Below are 23,225 nucleotides of genomic sequence, written 5' to 3'. Positions count from 1 at the left end.
CAGTGGATATCTGACCTGTTGAGAGATAGGCGCCCGCTAGACGCAGCCATCAAGTGGACAGCGGGTAAAGAGCATAAGAAATCTGTAGAGAACGCGGTCTGGCTGATGTGCTACAAGAAGCAAGTCCAGCTTTTGGACCAGGTCGTTGCAGCACAGACAGCCCAGATCAACGGTTTGCTTAAAGACATAAAGGAGAAGGTTGCGGGAGGGCAGCAACTGATTGAAGCGCTTAACGCGCTGAATCAGGAACGCCAGTCCATAATTCGCTGCCACGAGACCCGGGTAGAATATATAAAATGTCAGGTCATTGAAGCCAAGGCCAGTGAAGGTAGAATGAGAGAGAGGTGTTTCCGTCTAGCTAAGCAAATAGAGGCCCAAGAGGAAAAACTTCTGGGAGCCAGGGCAGCATATAAGATGGCCATGGAGGATAGATCTGAGAGCACCGACCACAGCGCTTGCCGCCGGGAGCAAGAGGACCTGAGAACGGCCCTAGCCAAGGCAAACGGGTTGGTGTGTCTCATAAATCCACCAGCGAGTCAGCTATTGCTAGCCAAGGAATCCAAAAGACCGATCCCACAAGAGGCAGTTGGGGTACCAACTCCCGAACCCTCTGCGCCTCCTGCTTATGATGAGTCTTGGACTCCGGGAAAGGAGACAGAGACGGTAGAGGAAGAAAGTTCTGAGGTAGAGCAACCCCAGATAGTAGAGTCAGGGCCGGCGCCGATGTGTCCAACGAGACACCAGAGGCTCGGTCCAAATGAAGCGAATGACGATGACGGACCCCTTGAGAGTCAGATCGTAATGCCCCATAGCGCACGACAGCTAAGAGAACTGATAAGTCAGATCCCAGAACTCTCCGAGTCAGGAGATCCCTCCGTGCATTTCAGGGACGTGGAGCAGACCGCAGCAGTTAATGACTGCGACGGGGTTGAACAGTCTAAAATGCTGCTGTTCTCCCTGGACAGTTCGCTCCTCCAGTGTCTCCCTGACGAGAGCAAGAGAGGGCACAGGGACTATGAGTTGCTACGGGATGAGATTCTGGAAATCATGGGAGAGGGGGACGGAACTCCGTTCCTCCGTTTAGAAAAGACAGTGCAACGAGAGGGGGAACCTCCACGGGTTTTCGCCGACAGGTTGTGGCCAGTGTATCGGCGCAGCTGCCCAGGCGGGCTGGCCCGGGCCGGGCTGGATGGTGAACAGAGAGCTCATTGGCTTCGATGCCTGGTAGCAGGTTGCTTGCCAGTAGTAAGGGAGCAGGCCAAAGCATGGTTTGACCCCACTAACATCCGCTCCACGGAGGATCTAGTATTAGACCAGCTCACGATCAGTTATAGAAACAACAAGGGCAAGAAAACGCCTGTTGTAAAAGGAAAGGTGCATGAGGTGAGGCCCGCAGCCTCTGTTAAAAGGGATTGGCGTCAGGAGGGAAAACGCCCTCCCCAAGCCAACAGCAGTTGTTATGGGTGGGGGAAGGAGGGTCATTGGCGCAAGGACTGTAGGAATCCATGGAAGGATAAGAGAGAGAGAGCTTTCGCCGCAGCCCAAGATCGAGCCCAAGCCCAAGTCGCCCACGGTCCGATCGTTTACCCAGCACCAGCACAAGCACAAGTGCAGACCGCTGCCCCAACACCAGTCCAGAACCCGACCATGGCCCCCGCCCCAACCAAAGGGGGTGGTGATGTTGTGGATCCCGCTGCGATCGAGTCAGTCTTAGAGGCTATGCGGTCTCTGATGACCTGGCAGGGGAAGTTAGCGGTCGCCAACAGCCCTATCGCTCCCGAGACCCCAACCGAAGCACCCAAATGACTGACGCCCGCGCAGCCCGTCTACTTGTGTCCGCTCCGCTATGACGCCTGGAGAAGACCTGTGGTGGAGATGGAGGTGGAAAGGCAAAAGGGTAGTTACCTGTTGGACATGGGAGCTTCATGTACCATGATCCACACAGATAAACCTTTCGCCTCACCTCTGTCCGCCCAGGCTCCATACTCAGTAGCGGGTTTCACAGGCAGAGAACAGGCTGGCGCGTACTCCATCCCGCTATCCATTCAGTTGGGAGCACTCCACACCACATGGACGTGCATCCTATTAAAGTGGAAGGAGGGGGGTGGAAAAGGCATCCTCGGGGATGATTTCTTGGTGGAACACGGGATCCTCGTGGACCTGAGAAATCACTGTCTCTGGGGAGCCGAGAGCGGTTTAGGTAAGGTAGTCATTATCCCAGGGAAGGATGAAAAGGGGGCCCTATGTACCACGAAGCCGTCAGGAGGTTACGATCTCGAGCTCATGGTAACGAACGTCCCAACGGACTTGCAGGCGTGTGTGTCGGAAAATCTGACCGCGTTTGCCACCCACAAGCACGACTGTGGGAGAGTCACTGGGTTTGAAGTCAGCGTAGATGGGGACCCCATGATCCGACCCCAAAAGCAGTATAATTTCCCCAAGGAGGCAGAACCCGACATGGAGACAGCAATATCTTCATTGGTGCAGCAGGGCGTATTGAGAACGATAGCCACTCACGTGAACTCCCCATTATGGCCGGTAAAGAAGCCGGACAATTGCTGGAGAGCCACTGTGGACTACAGAGTCCTCAATAGTAACATCCCAGCCTGTGCACCCACGGTAGCAGCAGTTGCAGACCTAATAGGGAGCATTCCAGCATCGGCGACCACGATCACGGTGCTGGACATCTCGAACGGTTTCTGGTCCATCCCGCTGCGGCGGGAGGATCAGTACAAGTTTGCCTTTACATTCAAAGGGCAACAGTACACTTGGAACTGCTTACCACAGGGTTTTCACAACAGCCCCAGCATTTTCCATCAATGCATTGCGGGGAGTTTAAAAGAGTTTAGCCAGCCCAACCAGATAGTACAGTATGTGGACGACTTACTCCTTTTCACGGACTCAAGGGAGGAGCACGGCCCACTACTAGCCGAATTGTTGGAACTGTTAGAAAGGAAGGGTTTCAAAGTAAACCCAAAGAAAGCCCAGATCGGCCAGCAGGAAGTTAAATTCCTAGGTCTGGCCATCCGCGCTGGAGAAAGAGCCATAGATAAGGCCTGAAGGGAATCAATACAAGATCTGCCGATTCCCAACACAGTAACGGGTGTAAGGTCCTTTTTGGGGTTGACCGGGTACTGCAGAGATTTCATCGAGGACTATGCTGCCACAGCAGCCCCGCTACTCCGACTCTTACACAAGGGAGTCGAGTGCTCTTGGGATGAGGGGTGCTAGGCAGCATTCGAGAAGTTGAAAAGGGATCTGCTGACCGCGCCAGCCCTAGGGGCCATAGATGGGGGAGAGGAGTTCTTTCTGGAGGTAGCCGCTAGTGGGGACAGCCTGAGCGCAGTGTTGCTCCAGGAGCGGCACGGCAAGCTGAGACCAGTAGTTTATTCCTCCAGGGTGCTCACGGATGTGGAGAGGAGTTTCTCCAATTGCGAACGGCATCTCTTGGCGACGCATTGGGCTGTGAACAGATCAGTGATCTTCACAGGAACCTCTCCCATCACGCTCCTCACCCATCACACCCCCACAAAGATGCTTCTGGATGGAAGGATTAAGGATGGGACCGTAAGCAGCGCTCGGATTGCGCTCTGGACCCTCCTCCTTTCCCAGATGGATCTCAAAGTTAAAGGCCTCTGCACGCCAAGGCTCACAGCCAATATGGCATATCCCGGGACAGCCCATCGATGTTCCATAGAAGGGGTATGGGAGGTCAACATAGGTTTACGGGCCGGGATACATCCCACAGGCCGCGAAATCTATGTAGACCGTTCTAGCACTGTATCTGACGGCAAACGACTCACAGGGTGTGGAGTTTATGACCCTGCGGCAAACATTGCCCTGGCAATTAAGCTCCCCAGCACTATGAGTGCACAGCAGGCTGAACTGTCCGCGGTGGCGTACTTGGTTACCCACCCCGAGATTGTCCCAACCCCATACACAATTTGCTCAGACAGCATGTTCACCTGCAATTCGTGTACAGAGTACCTCGCCATCTGGTCCCGACGCGGGTACACCGCCGCGGACGGATGACCTTTAACATTTAAGCCCTTGCTGGAAAAGATCCTAGCAGCTGTGGGGGAGAAAGGGGAGGTGTTCATCCATAAGGTGAAGGCTCACTCCACCACAGAACCCCGCGGCCAGGGCAACCAGCAGGCGGATGCGCTAGCCAGGGAGGGTGCCCGCAACGGCATTCTATGGGACCCCTATGGACCCGGACCCGTGGCGGCGATCCAAGGCAGGCAGGGAATTCCAGGGAACACAGGAGTGACACCGCCCCCAGACCTAAAGACCGTCCAAACCCTGGATCCCGCCCTAAAAGCAGTCCTAAAAGCCATCACAGAAGGCAAGCAGGTAGAGGGTCCGTAGAGTGCGGCAGCCCTCACAGTCAAAGAAGGTATGCTGTTCCGAGAGGAGCAGTGGGTTGTGCCACAGCAGCACCGGAGGGAATTCCTGCAACTGGCCCACGAGGGTCCAGGAGCGGGACACCCCGGGCCTGATGTCACCTGGCAACGGGTAGAGCAGGCGGGATGGTGGCCGGGACTTCGGGACGATGTCCGCGAGTTCTGCACAAGCTGTCTTGTGTGCGCTGCTAACAACCCAGACCCCCACAAAAGGAAGGTGCCCATGGGGCACATCAGGAGGGTAGAGGGACCATGGCAGTCGATTCAGGTCGACTACATAGGGCCCCTGCCCGCCGCCCAGGGAGGCTATAAGTATTGCCTTGCCCTGGTAGATGTGTTCACCAAATGGGTAGAGGCTTTCCCGTGCAGAACAGCTACGGCACTGGGTACTGCTAAAATCTTGATTCAGGAAGTGTTCTCACGGTGGGGACTCCCCCGTTTTGTAGAGTCCGACCAAGGGAGTCAGTTCACCGGTCAAGTAATGCAGAACGCCCTCATGCTCTTGGGCATTGAGGGGAAGTGGCATGTAGCATACAATCCCCAGTCATCCGGGATTGTTGAGCGTATGAATCGGACCCTCAAGGAAAAGCTGAGGAAAGAGACAATGGGCTCGCCCCAGAAATGGGCGGAGGTCCTGCCGTTAGTCCTCATGGGGATCCGAGCCAGCCAGTCCAAAAGTACGGGGTATTCCCCGCACGAATTAATGACTGGAAGGATCATGCGAACACCCACCCATGTACTAGCCCCGGTGCTCACTGAGGGCCAGCTCCGAGAGGTGAAACGGGATAAATTCGCCCAAACCCTTTTGGAGCGCCTGAGACAGATTTATGGGCAGGCGGCTGGGAACATGGGAAGACAGCACCAGGGAAATAAACTGTTGTTGGAAGCTCGGAAACAACAAGAGTGGGTAGTCGGAGAACAGGTCATGGTCCGAAACTACGCCAGGGTAGGGAGTTTTGAACCACTATACATGGGGCCTTACAGCATTGTGGACAAGGCCAGCCCCATGGTTTATGCAGTGAAGATGCCCCGACGTACCAAATGGTTTCACATCAACCAGTGTAAACTGTTTAAACCGGGTGCACAAGGGCCATCAAAGGGGACCAGGTCTGAGAACAAAGATCCTCAGCCTGTAATAGAGTCACAGACCACACAGGCTGGAACAGTAGCCGGCGTGAAGGGAGAGGCCATCCCATTGGAGTGGGAGGTCTCATCTTTTGAATGGGATTTAGGCAGGAGAGAGCCCGAACAGCTCAACCTCGCTTTAGACCCAATCACAGAGGAGGAAGAGTCAGAGGACGACGATCCCACCCTCGACTCAAGCTTGGGGGAGGCAGGGAATGGGGCGGAGACTCACTACCTGTAGGGACAGGTGAGGTGGAGTCGGAAGCCACAGATCCCGACCCCGGGGGGCCGGAGCCTGAGGGAGGGGAGCTGCAGCCGGCAGCTGTGGAGGAACCACAGGCTGTGACGGTGGCAGTCCCAACCCCCGGTCCATCGGCCCCGGGAGCCCAACCCAAAGCAACCCCTCGTAGGTCGGCTCGAGCGCCCCAGCCCAGAAAATTTTGGCCAGATTCTCCCCATCTTTCCCAACCACGGTTTACAGCAGCCCCAGGAAGGCATGGTCCCCGTTCAGCAGCGACAGGCTGCGGGGGATCAATGCCAAAGATCAGTGCAGCCCCACCGCAGGGTGTGGCGCACGACAGACCTCACAGGGATTAGGCAAGCCGCCCCGCGGAGGGCGGCGCTGTACATAAGTTAAGTTAGGCAATTATGGCGATAACCTAAGGAAATGTATATAGCATTAAGATGTGTTAAGAGTACGATTTTCAAAGTCTGCCCGATATGTGTGTTTTGTTTGGGAGCGGGGTCCAGGAACGCGCGCGTCCATTTAATTAGGCCAGCACCTATTGGGAGCCCGGCTACATCATTTTGTTGGTTACAGAAACCTGGGATATGATGGAAAAGATTCTCATCGCGTTCATGGCGATCGGGTGTGGGTGGGCCTACCGAGGCCGCACCAAGGACGTCATCATTTTCGGGTGCTCCGGGGTCACGGCCCCCATCGCAACGGATGGGACAGGGGAGCGAGAGGTTGAGGAAACCGCCACCTACTTCCACCAAGGGAGATGGCCAGGTTGGCTGGGAATGAATTCTACGGAATATTCCAGCAATTTCGGTTTTGCCTACCAAGAGACTTCGTTAACGTGCCCTCGGGTGAGGATCCTTGCACCCAGAGTCAGCATTACCGTGGGAAAGAGGATTTGTCTGGTGTGCAATGGGAACGTACCACTAAGGCGATGGTGGTGGCTACGAAAGCTGGGAAAGGACATGAGAAACTCTACGGTCGAGTGGGAGCGACTGGGTAATAATACCCATTGGACTATTACGGGGACTCACGGACAATTACGTGTGTGTTGGGACAAATGGTGGGAACCAGATGAAGGAATATATGTCTGTATGTGGGGTTCGAGACACGTGTGCCCCAAGGGCGTATCCATCTTCTTCCAGAGGCAGTGGCAGGATGAAGGAAAGGGGATGAGATGGGATGTCAGCACTCGAGTGTCCGGAGCACCATACTCCCCTATTCCGGTAAATGCCACTGAACTTATCACCTGCGCACGCAAACCCCTACCCATGCTTCCGGTAGCACTAGCCCAGAAAGGAGGGTGCCCAACCACCACCAAGGGACCTGGGAACGGTTTAGTATTGGTACCCACCGGTCAGGTGCTGTACCAAGGGGTACACTACGCGGTGGCCTCAGTGATTTTAAATCTCACTGAGGTACGATTGCCGGAGTGGTGTCCCAAAGAAACGGAACAATTATACCAGGTCCTGTTAACCCGAATGTTTAGACAATTTTACGAATTTGACTTTGCCGACATCGACAGAGACAAATTATACACCACACCGCCAGAAGTCTTGGATCGAGTCGGGAGGCAAAGAAGGGGTACTGTAAATGACATATTCACTGCTTTTAATACCGGAACATCTGTTGTCAACGCTCTAGATAACGTGGAGCTGCAGACACAGGTCAACGGTTTAAAGGCCCAGTTAAGGCACATACTAACAGACGAAAATAAGGTAGTGGGTTCTGAGTTGCATGAGGACCAGGCCATGACACTACACTTTAAGGATATAATTGCTGAGCTGGAGAAACACGCGAGAACGGTAAATGCGCTCATTAAGGAGGATCGGAATGCATCCGATCAAGCTGCGCAAAACGAGGCCTGTGTGCTGTACGGGGCGTGGTTACTGGGCGAGGGCCGCAGTAATCTTGAGGATTTAAAATAGGGTTTGGTCCCGTCCTGGATCAGCAACAAGCACTTGCAAGCGCTCCACCCCTTTGAGAATGCATTAAGCCCGTGCCAGCTTAGACTAGCCGCAGAAGCATTCCCAGTCCCAGTGGACTGCGGACATTCAAATCACACTATCATGGGAATAGTAGTAAGAATGCCGGTGTTGGGTCCCGCAGCAAAGCCCGCCCCGGTATACAGAGTAGAGAACATTGGAGTCATTCAGGGGGGCACGCACATTCGTTACGCAGTGGTCCCGCCTTACGTCATTGTGGTAAACCACTGTTTGTATTCCACTGTGTACATGCCTGGACATGCCTCGGCTGACTCCTCCCACAAGTCCTAGTATAAAGGTGACTGCTCCCCAGCCCTTTGTATTTCTGGACCGGTCGACCACTCGAGGCAGACCTTCATTCTTTTGTTAATAAAAGCCTTTAGTTACTCTCTTAACTCTCAGTCTTTTATGAGTAATTGATAGCGCATCAGTCATCAGATGGGAGCGTACGATGACAGGCACCGACCTCTCGGGATGTCGGAGCCGGGGAGCACACATCATCTTGTGTTCCCAGCACTTGAATGCCTTTTTGAAACCACAGTGCGGGTTCAGAACTGCTAGCACAAAGCCGGTAAATTGCACCATGGAGGCCATGGCAGAGGCCCATGTGCCCCCGCAGGTAGCGGATATTGGGGGTGGGACATACTGCGTCACCACTGCAGCACCTCAGTACCGATACGGACAACACGAGTGGTGTTCGATCGGTGATAGCAGTTTCTGTTTCAAACCCAGGGCCGAGGTTCAAGTGGCACAACAACGAATTGTCCCCATTCCTGCGCCCTCCACCGTTCACATCACTATCAAAGAGAATTTCACAGACTTACAGTGATTTGTCGCGCATTTTGGTTATGTCATCCCCCCTCTTCCCGAACACCTCACAAAGATTTTAAAAGCCGTTATAGTTTCACAGAAACATTTCTACACACTGGAGCAGAAGACTTTAGAGATAGGAAAAGACATATTGGACATAACCATCCTACCATGGTGGGACTTGTTCACCAACATAGAGGTCCCAGCCAGGATTCGAATAGCATCCCACATCCTAGTAGTGTGTCAGGTTTTAAGTGTGATATTTTTGCTCTTCGTGCATTGCAAGAGAGGCAAACGCCTCCAGAGGCACGAGAACGCAGGAGAATGGAGAGAACGCTATGTACGAATGGGGGAAGAAGACACCCCACTTTAAGCTGCTAGTATATGATTAAGCATCCCTCCATTTAAATTTTTTTTTTTTTCTCTTTTCTGACCATTCGCGTTTTCTTTTGTGTTTGTTTTGGGTTATAAGGAAATAAGTATTGTTATGTTATTAGTCGTTCTTAAGTATTGTTATGGATTAATAAAAGGTGTATACAGATGACGCAAGGGGGTATCAAGCCCGCACATCTGACAGATGAATGTGTTATAGTTTAAGATATGCTGTCTATGATGGTCCAAATGTGCAAAAGGTAATTTTCGTTTTCTTCAGAAATGGGAACTGCATGTGTCGTGAGGGTCATAGATAGTTAAGTGCCAGGAATGTTTGGATGTGGGGAATCAGGGAAACTTTGCTCACCAAGGATTATTGATACTTTAAGCAAGCTATCAGTATCACAGGGGGGCCTGTAAGATTCGACATTTTCAGCAGAAATCACGCAAGAAAACTGGATGAAATAAGACTGTTTATTGACCAAAGTAAGCTTGCACAGAAAAACCTTTGATAAAAGGGCATACAAAATGGCCGCCAGGCCCCGTGATCAGTTTCTGAACCATTTTATTTCTGTTACTGCAAGCCAGACAGGCTTGTGGCTTGAAGACAGTAAGCCCGCGAAAGCCAGTATCTGGGAACTGATACTCAGAGAAACAACATACATATTCAATGGATTCTAAGTACAGGATGGGGCCCATCAAGATATGGGCGGACAATGCAAAAACACTTATACCCATTTATTGTACAAAGGAAAAACCGTTTAGCAGCCATCAAGGAAAATCTCCGGGCCGATCAATATGCGAACCGAGCCGCGGTGACAATGAAATAGACATTAAAACACATTATCAGCCAGGAAGGCCAGTTTAAGTTATCACCGGCTCTGTTACAAGACAAAGTGCCCCTGCAGAGATTTCTGCCCGCCAAAATTAATACAAAGACAGGACTATGATTTGGCGGGAGATAGGACTGTCCCAAAAGAGTATAACTATGGATTGAAAGTCCATCGAAAACTACACTTGACTGGACGGCGGCTGCTTCTTCTTCTTGGACGACTTCGAACTTGACTTTTCTTCAAGGACTTCTCCTACAAGGAACGAATGAAGGACGGACGGTGCCAGGATCGGCGCCTCTTCCACTTCGGCAGATGCAGAATCGATGAAAACATTTTCGTCTTTTTAAAGACGGACGGTTTCGGTGAAAAGACAACGTGGTCGGTGTTCAGCCAAACAAGGCTTGGCCACGACGAGAAGATGACAAAGGTGGCCCGGGTACTGAGGTCGGGAGATCATCGACGACCCAGGCTGATGGAGATGAAACCCTCTGGAGGACCGGCGATCCAGGCCGGAAAGACTCTTCCATGTGCATGCACTTCTTCAGCAGCCTGCATCTAAGTCTGCTCCATGAACCCAAATAGTGGATCTCAACCTTGATGAGCACTCATCAAGGCTGTGTCTACCCCACCGCCTCGAGGGAGGGAAAATATCGACTGTGCCAGAAGCTTCCAAATCCACGTTGTAAAGTCTGTAGGTATTATGGCGAATTAATACACAGACTACACGAGTAACTTTAACAGGACTTTACTATTCGAAGGTCAGGGCGAATCTGCCCAATAAATCCTGACACAGCACTTATATACTGGTGTGGTCACCGTCGATATTACAGTATACAGCAGCCAAGATAAAGTAGTGCCACACCTAAAATAGTTCTCTTAAAGGTGAACGGTTACATACAATAGTTCTCTTAAAGGTAGAACAGTTACATACACTACAATCCTCCCTTTTTTGCTTACAACATACTTATTCCCCATTAAACATAACATCATAACATATGTCCAACTTCAGGTTAAAACAGTTCACAGATGTAGTCTCTGCGGAAACAGTTCACAGATTCGGTCTCTGCGGGAAACAGTTCATAGATTCAGTCTCTGCGGAAAACAGTTCACAGATTCAATCTCGGTGGATGCGCCTTCCGTGCTTCTTGACACGGTCCTGACAACACCTCAGTGGTGTAGCAGTTCCCTGTGGTGTAGTCGGTTCACGTTGCTGGAGTGACTCATCCAATACTCCTTCACTGGACTTAACAGCTTGAACTTCTGTCCTTCTGAACCAGCATTGTTGGCTTGTAAAAACTTGAGAACCTTGGGAAGTTTTTCTACTTCCAAACTGATTTAGCTCCGTTCGAAGGGACCCCATGCGTGATCTAGTAGTGATGATGATGGTCCAGATGATCATCATCTTCTGCTTCGTCTTTTCCTTTTCTGCTTCTTGGAGACTCTCTGGGCTCCACTTTCAGCTGCCAGCTGCATGCACAGTTCCTCCTTCTCGTCCTCCTTTTTCCATAGTAGCGCCACCATCTCCCGATGTTCCTTAGACTTTTTGTGATTCTTCATGGTTTCTGCACTTTGGGAGTTTTCATCACAAGCTGGGCAGAACAGGTCATCGTAATATTCGATGTCGTCCAACAGGTCATGGTAATATTCGGCGTCATCTTGAGCTAGGTCAGTGAGAGGGTCTTCTATATGCTCCAAACCCAGCTGGACATTAGCCAGCTTTTGTTCCAAATCCAGACATCTTTCCTGAAGAGACTTCTTCCGGCGTTCAGCTTCATCCAGCTTTTTCTGGGCGTCCTGCAAGTCTTTTACTAATGACGTCATTTGTGATTTCAGTACTTCAACTTCATTCGGAGATTGGTTGATCGGACTATTCAATCCCTCGACTGCAGCAGCTGTTTCAACCTTCTGTTGTTCAACATTGACGTGAGTCAGCGTAATTTTGGCATCCAAGGGTTGCTCTGCTGCCATCTTCTCAGTCTGTGTTGCAACCTCAGCTATTTCAATAACTTTTGGGAGCTCCAAACCCCTCTCCTTTGAAGATTTAAACTCCTGTTCAATTTGTTCACATTTCAGAGTCTTGTCCTTCAGCATATGAAAGAGTTGGCAGACCGTTAACTATTCTGACCTCATATGTTTCCCAGTAGCTGCAGGGCTGTTTATAACCTTGCCCTGGGGCTCCTTTGCTGTTTCTACTTCGCCATCATCCGCAGCCTCCACCATTCGAATTTCCCCACTTGAATCGTCCGGTGATGCTGCACCCAACTTCAGTAGGAGCTCGGAGTTCATGGCGACCAAATCAGTCTTTTCTGCCTGCAATCCGCTAACAAGCGCTTTCAGTTGCTGAACCTCTTGCTCCACCAGATTAAAGCACGCACCTTCTGAAACCGAATCAGCTTTGATTCGTTTGGCCTCCTTGCCCCGACGGTTTGTGTGCTCCTGCTCCTTTTTCTCCATCAGCTGTTTCTGTTGTCTTTCCAGGTTCTCCCACTCTGTGTCACAGAACTTTTTCATTGCTTTCATCTCTTGTTCGAAACGGCAACTCAATTGTTCTAATTGCTGTTGTAATTTGAAATGGAGTTGAGTTCGAGCCTGGTGTTCCTCAGAATTGTGCATATCTGGAAACTGGACAGACTCAGAATTCTCTGTCAAACTATGTTGTTGTTGTTCAGTGGAATTCTGTTCTGAAACTTTGTTCTCCTCTGAAGCATAAGCATTTATGCACTCCTTCGTTTTTCCAACCTTAGTCAGCAAGTCCATTTTAAACATGTCTTTCACACCTGGGCTGGTCTTATCGTCATCCGTTTCAGAGTCTGAGCTGATTGTCTTCACTGACTTCTCACTCATTATTGCTTTTAAATAGTGCCATTCCATGTTTATTTCCCAGATCCACTCCCGTCCCAGAAGTGGTGGACCTCCCTCAGGTAGTACATATAAATACATTCCTTGGTGTTCTTTGCCCCTGTCTCTCACCTTGACTTTTATCTTTCCCATGGGGTATACTTTCTGCCCCGTGTATGTCTGCAATACGATCTTGGTATCTCTCAAGGGTATGTGTGAGAATAGCCGGTTGTAATCCCTTCGATTTATGACTGATAGGGCTGATCCTGTGTCCAATTCCATTTTCTCTTGGACTCCGGCTATTTTTAGCATAACCCAGATAGTTTGCAGGTCAGCTTCCTTACTCACATTGTGAATTCTCAGACTACCCAGTTCCTGAACGGTTGGGTCTGAATCCGAATTCTGTTCATCTGAACTCTTCTCAGCCACCTTGTGTACCTTATTGTACTTTTCCTGCGGTGACTTTTTTTTGTTGTTGTTGGTCTTCTTTCCTGACTGGCATACCTTAGCTATGTAACCAAGTTTGCCACATTTTCTACATTCCTGGTTTATAACCAGCATTGGTTCTGGTCGTGTGTTGTCTTCCCACAACGATAACATTTCGATGTACCCGAAGTAATTTGATCCACACTGAGTACCGCTGCCTTCAGCTGCATTTCCGCTGTGCCTCTCGCTGTGGCTTCGTGCGATGCTGCAATAAGGACAGCCTTATCAAGTGTGAGATCGTTCTCTTCTAGCAGACGCTTTTGTGGTCCTTCCTTCGACAACCCACACACGAACTTGTCTCTCAATGCCTCTGTCAGATTTTCCCCAAACTGGCAGTATTTCGCTAGTCTACGCAGTTCGACCAAGTATTCCGCGTTGCTTTCCTCTTTCCGTTGCGTTCTCGCATAGAATTTGAATCGTTCCGCCAACATCAGTGGTGTGGGGTTCAAATGATCCTTCAGGACAGCAACAATATTAGCGAAAGTCTGATCCGCCGGTTTAGCTGGTGATAGAAGATGCTTCAATAGCCCGTATGTCTTTGCCCCCATTGCGTTTAATAAGGTGAGAGCTTTATCATCACCTGCTATCTTATTGGCCTCACAATGTATCTCGATACGTTCTACGTACATGGCCCAATCTTCCACCTCGGAATCGAAGTTGTTGATGTTACCATGCTTAGGCATCTTCACTATCTCTCACTATCTTTCTGCGAAACAAACACAAAATTTTTCTTTAACTTTTTTTTTCTAAATGGCGGTTTCCTGCGCTTGTCTTCTTCCCCCGCCCACTTTCAAAATGGCGGTTTCCCACTTCTGTCGTCTTCCCCGCCTACTGGCGGCTTCCCGCGTTTCTTCCCCTGGCGGGAGGGGTAAGCTTTTCCCTCGGGCGACAACCGCTGGCTTTCGGGATTCGCAGCCTGCGCGTCAGCTTCAGTGCGTTTCTTGTTCCCCTTTCTCAGCAGGGCAACCGGCGCTGGGTACAACCCGTTGATGGCAAACAGTTTCAGCTGCTGGGCTGGATCTCGCTCAGTCTCCCTCGCTCGGGCTCAGTTGTTCCCTTTTCTCGGCAGGGCAACCGGCGCTGGGTACAACCCGTTGACGGCGAACAGTTTCAGATGCTGGCTGGATCTCGCTCAGTCTCCCTCGCTCGGGCTCTGTCTCTCCCGCTCGCTCGGGCTCTGTCTCTCCCTCAGCGGCTTCCAATCGCACCTCCCAGCCCTCTCACAGTCCGGTGCTTTCCTCCCCGGCTGCGGCTGAGTTCTCCGTGATTTATTTATTTTTATATCTTCCCGCGCCTTACGATCCCGGTTGCAGCGCTTCGTGGCCTCGGTCACTGCCCGGCCTTTTTCACTTCAATCGCACCTCCCAGCCCTCTCGTAGTCCGGTGCTTTCCTCCCCGGCTGCGGCTGAGTTCCCCGCGGTTTATTTATTTTTATGTCTTCCCACGCCTTACGATCCCGGTCGCAGTGCCTCGTGGCCTCGGTAGCTGCCCGGCCTTTTTCGCCGGTCGCGGTCTAGCTGTCTCACGACGCCGTTGCGTCTCCCAGCCCGCTTGTACCACAGCTTCCGTGCTCCACGCTGCCCCAGTCTCAGCGCCTCTGGGTCCGACTTCTGTCCGGCTCCTTTCCCCCGACCGTGGTCGAGTTCACCGCCCTTATCCTCCGTTTATTTTTTTATTTTCCCTTTACTCACAGTCACCGTGGCCGACTTGCTTCTTGTGCTGATCGGCTCACTCACCACCGTGGCAGAAGGGACAATCAGTGCCTGTTGCTGATGGAAGGCTTCGTGTCTGAATTCTTCCTTCTTCCTTGCTCTGCAGACTCGAGTTATCTCTCAGCAGAACGACGAGGGCGGGTGCCTCTTCTCGACGCTCGTGAACTGCTTCGGAAGTATTGTTGCCGCAGGGTAAGATCGAACTCGTCGCTACTGTAAAGTCTGTAGGTATTATGGCGAATTAATACACAGACTGCAAGAGTAACTTTAACAGGACTTTACTATTCGAAGGTCAGGGCGAATCTGCCCAATAAATCCTGACACAGCACTTATATACTGGTGTGGTCACCGTCGGTATTACAGTATATAGCAGCCAAGATAAAGTAGTGCCACACCTAAAATAGTTCTCTTAAAGGTGAACGGTTACATACAATAGTTCTCTTAAAGGTAGAACAGTTACATACACTACACACATGACGACGGAAAGCGGTGCCAAAAGGCTGCGAACCCCCCTTTTTTCGCGATTTCGAGAGTGGTGAGCATGATCCCAAGTTCCCCAGGTTGAAACTTAGTTTAGGTATAGGGGAGGGAGTTAAGGGTATTCGTAATGTGTTTCCCCTTTTTTGATTTGCCGTGTGTTCCCCATTTCCATAGAGTCAAGTTCATAAATTTGTGTATGATTGTAGTAACTTTAATCTGTGCCTAGGACATGTATTTTGTAATGCTTCAAACTGTTTAAAAATAAAAGCATCCATTTCGTGCTATTCAACCTGGTCTATTGAGTTCTTTCTCTGCACTACTGTTCTCTGCATCTAAGTCCAAGGTCTTGAACCGTTGGGGGAGTGGGTCGAACCACTCAAGGGTAATTATTGCACGAAACCTGGCAGGAGACCAGAACGAGCAAGAGAAACCCCCTACAATGCCTTGGGCTTCTGGAGAACTTGTTTCGTAGTTTGCAGAAACGCGGCTCAGACATGCTGTTGTGACTGGGCCGGAGCCACAAGGTTCCTCACTGCAATCAGCGACAAGGCAGTGTTGCTTCAATAGGCTCGGCTAGTTCAGTCGGTTGAAAATGAGACTCTTAATCTCAGGGTCAGTGGGATCGAGCCCCACGTTGGGCGGTCGTTATTTTGTTAAACTTTTATGTTGCTTTCAAAGCGTCATTAATTAAGCGATATCCTTGTTTTGCACAATGAAAGAAATGCGAACTGAGAAAATACTGCAGATGCTGGAAATATGAATTGAAACAGAAAATGCTGGAGATACTCAGCAGGTCAGGCAGCATCTGTGAAGAGAGAAACAGAGGTAACGTTTCAGGTCGATAACCTTTCGTCAGAACTGGAAAAAAAAGGTAATGGAACAGATTTTTAAGCAGTGCAGGGGATTCAATGAGATCATGGCTGATCTCCTGCCTCAATTCCACTCACCGGCCCTATCGCCATATCCCTTGATGCCCTTACCAGTCAGAAATCTACCCACTTCTGTTTAGAATATACCCAATAACTGAGCCTCCACAGCACTCTGGGGAAGAGAATTCCAAAGATTCACCACTCTCTCTGTGAAGAAATGTCTTCTCTCAGTCCTGAATGGCCTAACCTTTATCCTGAGGCTGTGTCCGCTGGTTCTAGCTCCCCAGCCAAGGGAATCATTCTCCCAGCATCCAACCGATCAAACCCTGTAATAATTTTGCATGCTTCATGAGATCCCCTTTCATTCTTCCGAATTCAAGAGATTACAGGCTTAGTTTACTCAATCACTTAACACAACCGCTTCCCCGAGGCGTGGCTAGTTCTGGAGCACATGCTTTTAGTGCTGCAGACGGAGTGTTGTCGGAGCTCATTGCATTTGCTGTAACTAATCAGCTCAGCTATTTCTTAATATCGCTTGGAATTAATCGAATTGAATGAAGTCTGGCTTCTCTCAGGATGGTTACAGACACTTCAGCTTTGTCTTTTGTATTCATCCATCTTTTCTGTTTATTTACTCTATCTAATCGTTTTCTTGATTTTAAAACCCTCTGTCAAATTTCCTCTTAGCCGTCTATGCTCTAAGGAGAACAGCTCCAACTTCTCTGGTCTATCCACGTAACGGCAATCGTTCATCACTGGAACCAATGAAGTACAAATGCATCAATGATTTGTTCGCCCCTCACCGAGAGAGACAACATCAAGAGAAAATCACAGGAGGAATTCGATTTCAAGTGGATGCCTACTCGCACTTGGTGACGAGCTTTCGCGAACACGTCTGCTGTGTTCTCATGTAAAAAATATAATTTTGTCCGAACAGTTTGCCTGGCGCGAAAGGATCTGAATTGCAAAGGAGCAGGCATGAAAAGCTGCGTTGATGTGCTTGCTGCCAGGAGGCTGGCAGCAGCTTCCCTGGTGGTCTAGTGGTTAGGATTCGGCGCTTTCACCGCCGCGGCCTGAGTTCGATTCCCAGTCAGGGAACAGTGCGTTTTGGGGCTGTTTGAATTGCCACCATGCAACGCACCCTTACGGAGCAATGCTCCGCCCCTGATTCAACTTTGCACACCGCTGCTCAACATCACTCTTCATACAGCGATACAAAATATACATCCTTGATTTCTGTAAAATGCGTGCTGTTTCAAAGTCAGCAGGAATTGATTTCTGTCAAATTTAGACTGGCTGACTTTAAATGTTGCCAACATTTAACTGCAGCTCACAGTGTCAGGGCAGTCACGGTTTTCATCAGTCTTCCGTGTATCTTCTTGCCCACTGCACCTCCCAACAAACTTAGCTTATCACAGGCACGGCTATCGATTAATTCATTGCCAGTGTGAAAAATGCAAATTTTGAAACATACAAACGTGTGCAAGCCTGTAATCAGAGAGTCCGTGGCCCGTGATAACTTGAGCATTAAGATGTTCATTAGCCCTTCCTGTATTGCTCAGTAGCCCACTCCGTGAGGAACTAAGAACCACGGGCATTTTCACTTCTGTGTCGGGCTCAGCACCATACCTGAAGATTGAACTTGATTTGGCTCGTGATCAGTGCGGCTCAGTGAGACTTCGGCCCGTCTCTCCCTTCACAACCCATCAGTGTGGAGAAAAGAACAGGGAATTTTACACATGTGTTGTGCTCTGTAACTTTATTTGAACATGTCATTGCATTTCACGCTGTGTCCAACACAGTGAGGTCCCCCGTGCTGTGTCAGCATTGTATCTTTATCAACACTGCAGCTTTACATTAACACAACCTGAGCTCCGAGATCTGATCGGGTCACATTGCCCGAAGTGAGGAATGAGCGAGAGGGGCAATTCCACCCGGGGATAGAAAAACCTCCAAAAGAACAACGGTATACTGCTTTTGATGTGAAGCCGAAATAGCTCAGTTGGGAGAGCGTTAGACTGAAGATCTAAAGATCCCGGGTTTCGGTAGGTTTTAGTTACTTTCTGTCTCCTTCACTACAAGAGGAGTGAATGAGGAGAAATTTTACGCTCCTGATGCCGCGTTTCCCAAACGAATGGGAGTGAAACCACATCGGACATGCTGGATCCGGCTCCAACCGTCCGCTGCAGGTGCGAATCCAGTCGGGGTCCCGCCGTCTGCTCTTATACTGGAGCAGTGTTTGTGGGAGGGGCTGTGGTGCGATAATAAATTTTAGAATGAGGTTTGTTAGACCATAGAGCTGTCTTTCTGTTAGTTTCGATTTACACTCTGCCCAGTTGTATATACGAACAGTTAACAATGTTTAACCGATGTGGTGTGTTCAATGATTGTGCAGTAACTCGGTCACCCAGTGTGAGGCTGAAAGACAATCTCGCAGCCTGGGTTCGAGCCTGGCCAACAAGAGCATTGTGGCCGGTTAGCCCAGTTGGTGAAAGCCTGGTGTTAATAATGACAAGGTCGCGAGTTTGATCCCCGTACTGGCCATCAGGACGTTTTCATAATTTTACACTTTTCCCGCACATTTCAAATACAAACATTATAAGGAAGCCAATGCACACAGACTCACGGTGGATTTATTTGGATTAACATCCATTGCACCTTTGCCACCGGGGCTGAGACACACCTTTCTGTTTATTTGGCTTTCTGGGTTTGCTGTTGAACGTTGAACAGGTGGCCTGTTCCCGATAAGGTTAACAGGCAGGTAATAGACAGACAGAGCAGCTCTGACACCGCGAGATGGGCAAAAGGCTTCAGTTCAGGACAAATGCATCAATGAAATGTTCGCCGGCACCGAGAGAGACAACATCCAGAGAAAACCACTGAAGGAAATCGATTTCAAGTGGATGCCTACCCGCACTTGGTGCCGTGCTTTCGCGAACACGTCTTTTGTGTTCTCAGGTTAAAAATATAATTTTGTCCGAACAGTTTGCCTGGTGCGAAAGGATCTGAATTGCAAAGGAGCAGGTAGGAAAAACTGCATTGCTGTGCTTGCTGGCAGGAGACTTGCTGCAGCTTTTCTGGTCGTCTAGTGGTTAGGATTCAGGCACTTTTACCGCCGCGGCCCGGGTTCGATTCCCGGTGAGGAAATAGTGCGTTTTGGGGCTGTTTGAATTGCCACCATACAACGCTGAAATAGCTCAGTTGGGAGATCGATTAGATTTGGAACACGCAGACTTTCTGATCTGGAGTCAGATGCGCTACCGTTGCACCATGAGGTGCACAACATAACCACGGATGTTCGTAGTTTGTATATATACTCGTTCCACAAACACTGTTTCATTCCTCCTGCCTTCTCCTGATTCCTCAGTGTCATGCACAGAAGCGCCTGATGCCCTCATTTGTTTAAAGTACCAAGCAGACACAAACACAGGTACTTCGTTCAAAATCTACCCGCAGGTGGCCACAGACACAATAAACAGAGCCAGAGAGACAGACAGAATCGGGAATCTCCGGGAAATAGACAAGCGATATTGACAAGGACTAAAGCGATTCGTGATCAGAAATTTGCCTGAACCCCCGTGGTTAATGAAAGGGATTTTGCTGCTTGAGTTCCTTATACGCCTTGGGCTTCTGGAGAACTTGTTTCGTAGTTTGCAGAAACGCGGCTCAGACATGCTGTTGTGACCGGGCCGGAGCCACAAGGTTCCTGACTGCAATCAGCGACAAGGCAATGTTGCTTCAACAGGCCCGGCTAGCTCAGTCGGTAGAGCATGAGACTCTTAATCTCCAGGTCGTGGGTTCGAGCCCCACGTTGGGCGGTAGTTATTTTGTTAAACTTTTAAGTTGCTTTCAAAGCGTCATTAATTAAGCGATATCCTTGTTTTGCACAATGAAAAAAATGCGAACTGAGAAAATACTGCATATGCTGGAAATATGAATTGAAACAGAAAATGCTGGAGATACTCAGCAGGTCAGGCAGCATCTGCGAAGAGAGAAACAGAGGTAACGTTTCAGGTCGATAACCTTGCGTCAGAACTATAAAAAAAAAGGTAATGGAACAGATTTTTAAGCAGTGCAGGGGATTCAATGAGATCATGGCTGATCTCCTGCCTCAATTCCACTCACCGGCCCTATCGCCATATCCCTTGATGCCCTTACCAGTCAGAAATCTACCCACTTCTGTTTTGAATATACCCAATAACTGAGCCTCCACAGCACTCTGGGGAAGAGAATTCCAAAGATTCACCACTTTCTGTGTGAAGAAATGTCTTCTCTCAGTCCTGAATGGCCTAACCTTTATCCTGAGGCTGTGTCCGCTGGTTCTGGACTCCCCAGCCAAGGGAATCATTCTCCCAGCATCCAACCGATCAAACCGTGTAATAATTTTGCATGCTTCATGAGATCCCCTCTCATTCTTCCGAATTCAAGAGATTACAGGCCTAGTTTACTCAATCTCTTATCACAATCGCTTCCCCGAGGCATGGCTAGTTCTGGAGCACACGCTTTTAGTGCTGCAGACGGAGTGTTGTCGGAGCTCATTGCATTTGCTGTAACTAATCAGCTCAGCTGTTTCTTAATATCGCTTGGAATTAATCGAATTGAATGAAGTCTGGCTTCTCTCAGGATGGTTACAGACACTTCAGCTTTGTCTTTTGTATTCATCCATCTTTTCTGTTTATTTACCCTATCTAATCGTTTTCTTGATTTTAAAACCCTCTGTCAAATTTCCTCTTAGCCGTCTATGCTCTAAGGAGAACAGCTCCAACTTCTCTGGTCTATCCCCGTAACGGCAATCATTCATCACTGGAACCAATGAAGTACAAATGCATCAATGATTTTTTCGCCCCGCACCGAGAGAGACAACATCCAGAGAAAAACACAGGAGGAAATCGATTTCAAGTGGATGCCTACCCGCACTTGGTGCCGAGCTTTCGCGAACACGTCTGTTGTGTTCTCATGTAAAAAATATAACTTTGTCCGAACAGTTTGCCTGGCGCGAAAGGATCTGAATTGCAAAGGAGCAGGCATGAAAAGCTGCGTTGATGTGCTTGTTGCCAGGAGGCTGGCAGCAGCTTCCCTGGTGGTCTAGTGGTTAGGATTCGGCGCTTTCACCGCCGCGGCCTGGGTTCGATTCCCGGTCAGGGAACAGTGCGTTTTGGGGCTGTTTGAATTGCCACCATGCAACGCACCCTTACGGAGCAATGCTCCGCCCCTGATTCAACTTTCCACACCGCTGCTCAACATCACTCTTCATACAGCGATACAAAATATACATCCTTGATTTCTGTAAAATGCGTGCTGTTTCAAAGTCAGCAGGAATTGATTTCTGTCAAATTTAGACTGGCTGACTTTAAATGTTGCCAGCATTTAACTGCAGCTCACAGTGTCAGGGCAGTCACGGTTTTCATCAGTCTTCCGTGTATCTTCTTGCCCACTGCACCTCCCAACAAACTTAGCTTATCACAGGCACGGCTATCGATTAATTCATTGCCAGTGTGAAAAATGCAAATTTTGAAACATACAAACGTGTGCAAGCCTGTAATCAGAGAGTCCGTGGCCCGTGATAACTTGAGCATTAAGATGTTCATTAGCCCTTCCTGTATTGCTCAGTAGCCCACTGCGTGAGGAACTAAGAACCACGGGCATTTTCACTTCTGTGTCGGGCTCAGCACCATACCTGAAGATTGAACTTGATTTGGCTCGTGATCAGTGCGGCTCAGTGAGACTTCGGCCCGTCTCTCCCTTCACAACCCATCAGTGTGGAGAAAAGAACAGGGAATTTTACACATGTGTTGTGCTCTGTAACTTTATTTGAACATGTCATTGCATTTCACGCTGTGTCCAACACAGTGAGGTCCCCCGTGCAGTGTCAGCATTGTATCTTTATCAACACTGCAGCTTTACATTAACACAACCTGAGCTCCGAGATCTGGTCGGGTCACATTGCCCGAAGTGATGAATGAGCGAGAGGGGCAATTCCACCCGGGGATAGAAAAACCTCCAATAGAACAACAGTATACTGCTTTTGATGTGAAGCCGAAATAGCTCAGTTGGGAGAGCGTTAGACTGAAGATCTAAAGGTCCCGGGTTTCGGTAGGTTTTAGTTACTTTCTGTCTCCTTCACTACAAGAGGAGTGAATGAGGAGAAATTTTACGCTCCTGATGCCGCGTTTCCCAAACGAATGGGAGTGAAACCACATCGGACATGCTGGATCCGGCTCCAACCATCCGCTGCAGGTGCGAATCCAGTCGGGGTCCCGCGGTCTCCTCTTATACCGGAGCAGTGTTTGTGGGAGGGGCTGTGGTGCGATAATAAATTTTAGAATGAGGTTTGTTAGACCATAGAGCTGTCTTTCTGTTAGTTTCGATTTACACTCTGCCCAGTTGTATATACGAACAGTTAACAATGTTTAACCGATGTGGTGTGTTCAATGATTGTGCAGTAACTCGGTCACCCAGTGTGAGGCTGAAAGACAATCTCGCAGCCTGGGTTCGAGCCTGGCCAACAAGAGCATTGTGGCCGGTTAGCCCAGTTGGTGAAAGCCTGGTGTTAATAACGACAAGGTCGCGAGTTTGATCCCCGTACTGGCCATCAGGATGTTTTCATAATTTTACACTTTTCCCGCACATTTCAAATACAAACTTTATAAGGAAGCCAATGCACACAGACTCACGGGGGATTTATTTGGATTAACATCCATTGCACCTTTGCCACCGGGGCTGAGAGACACATCTTTCTGTTTATTTGTCTTTCTGGGTTTGCTGTTGAACGTTGAACAGGCGGCCTGTTCCCGATAAGGCTAACAGGCAGGTAATAGACAGACAGAGCAGCTCTGACCCCGCGAGTTGGGCAAAAGGCTTCAGTTCAGGACAAATGCATCAATGAAATGTTCGCCGGCACCGAGAGAGACAACATCCAGAGAAAACCACTGAAGGATATCGATTTCAAGTGGATGCCGACCCGCACTTGGTGCCGTGCTTTCGCGAACACGTCTTTTGTGTTCTCATGTTAAAAATATCATTTTGTCCGAACAGTTTGCCTGGTGCGAAAGGATCTGAATTGCAAAGGAG

The 23,225-nt window shown here is 49.5% G+C and overlaps 2 non-coding genes across 2 annotated transcripts; both read left to right on the top strand.

The window, feature by feature from the left end:
* Window positions 1-19,899: 19,899 nt before the first annotated feature.
* On the top strand, window positions 19,900-19,972 carry trnak-cuu (transfer RNA lysine (anticodon CUU)). The gene has a single exon. It is a non-coding gene; the product is annotated as a tRNA-Lys (tRNA).
* Window positions 19,973-21,228: 1,256 nt separating this feature from the next.
* trnae-uuc (transfer RNA glutamic acid (anticodon UUC)) lies at window positions 21,229-21,300 on the top strand. Its single transcript has one exon. It is a non-coding gene; the product is annotated as a tRNA-Glu (tRNA).
* Window positions 21,301-23,225: the final 1,925 nt, after the last annotated feature.

Source organism: Somniosus microcephalus, unplaced genomic scaffold, assembly GCF_052327205.1.
Source record: "Somniosus microcephalus isolate GS21.2 unplaced genomic scaffold, FLI_Smic_1.0 scaffold90, whole genome shotgun sequence".
Taxonomy (NCBI): Eukaryota; Metazoa; Chordata; class Chondrichthyes; order Squaliformes; family Somniosidae; genus Somniosus; species Somniosus microcephalus.
The sequence above is the reverse complement of the archived record's forward strand: the minus strand, read 5'-3'. Positions and strand labels throughout refer to the sequence as shown.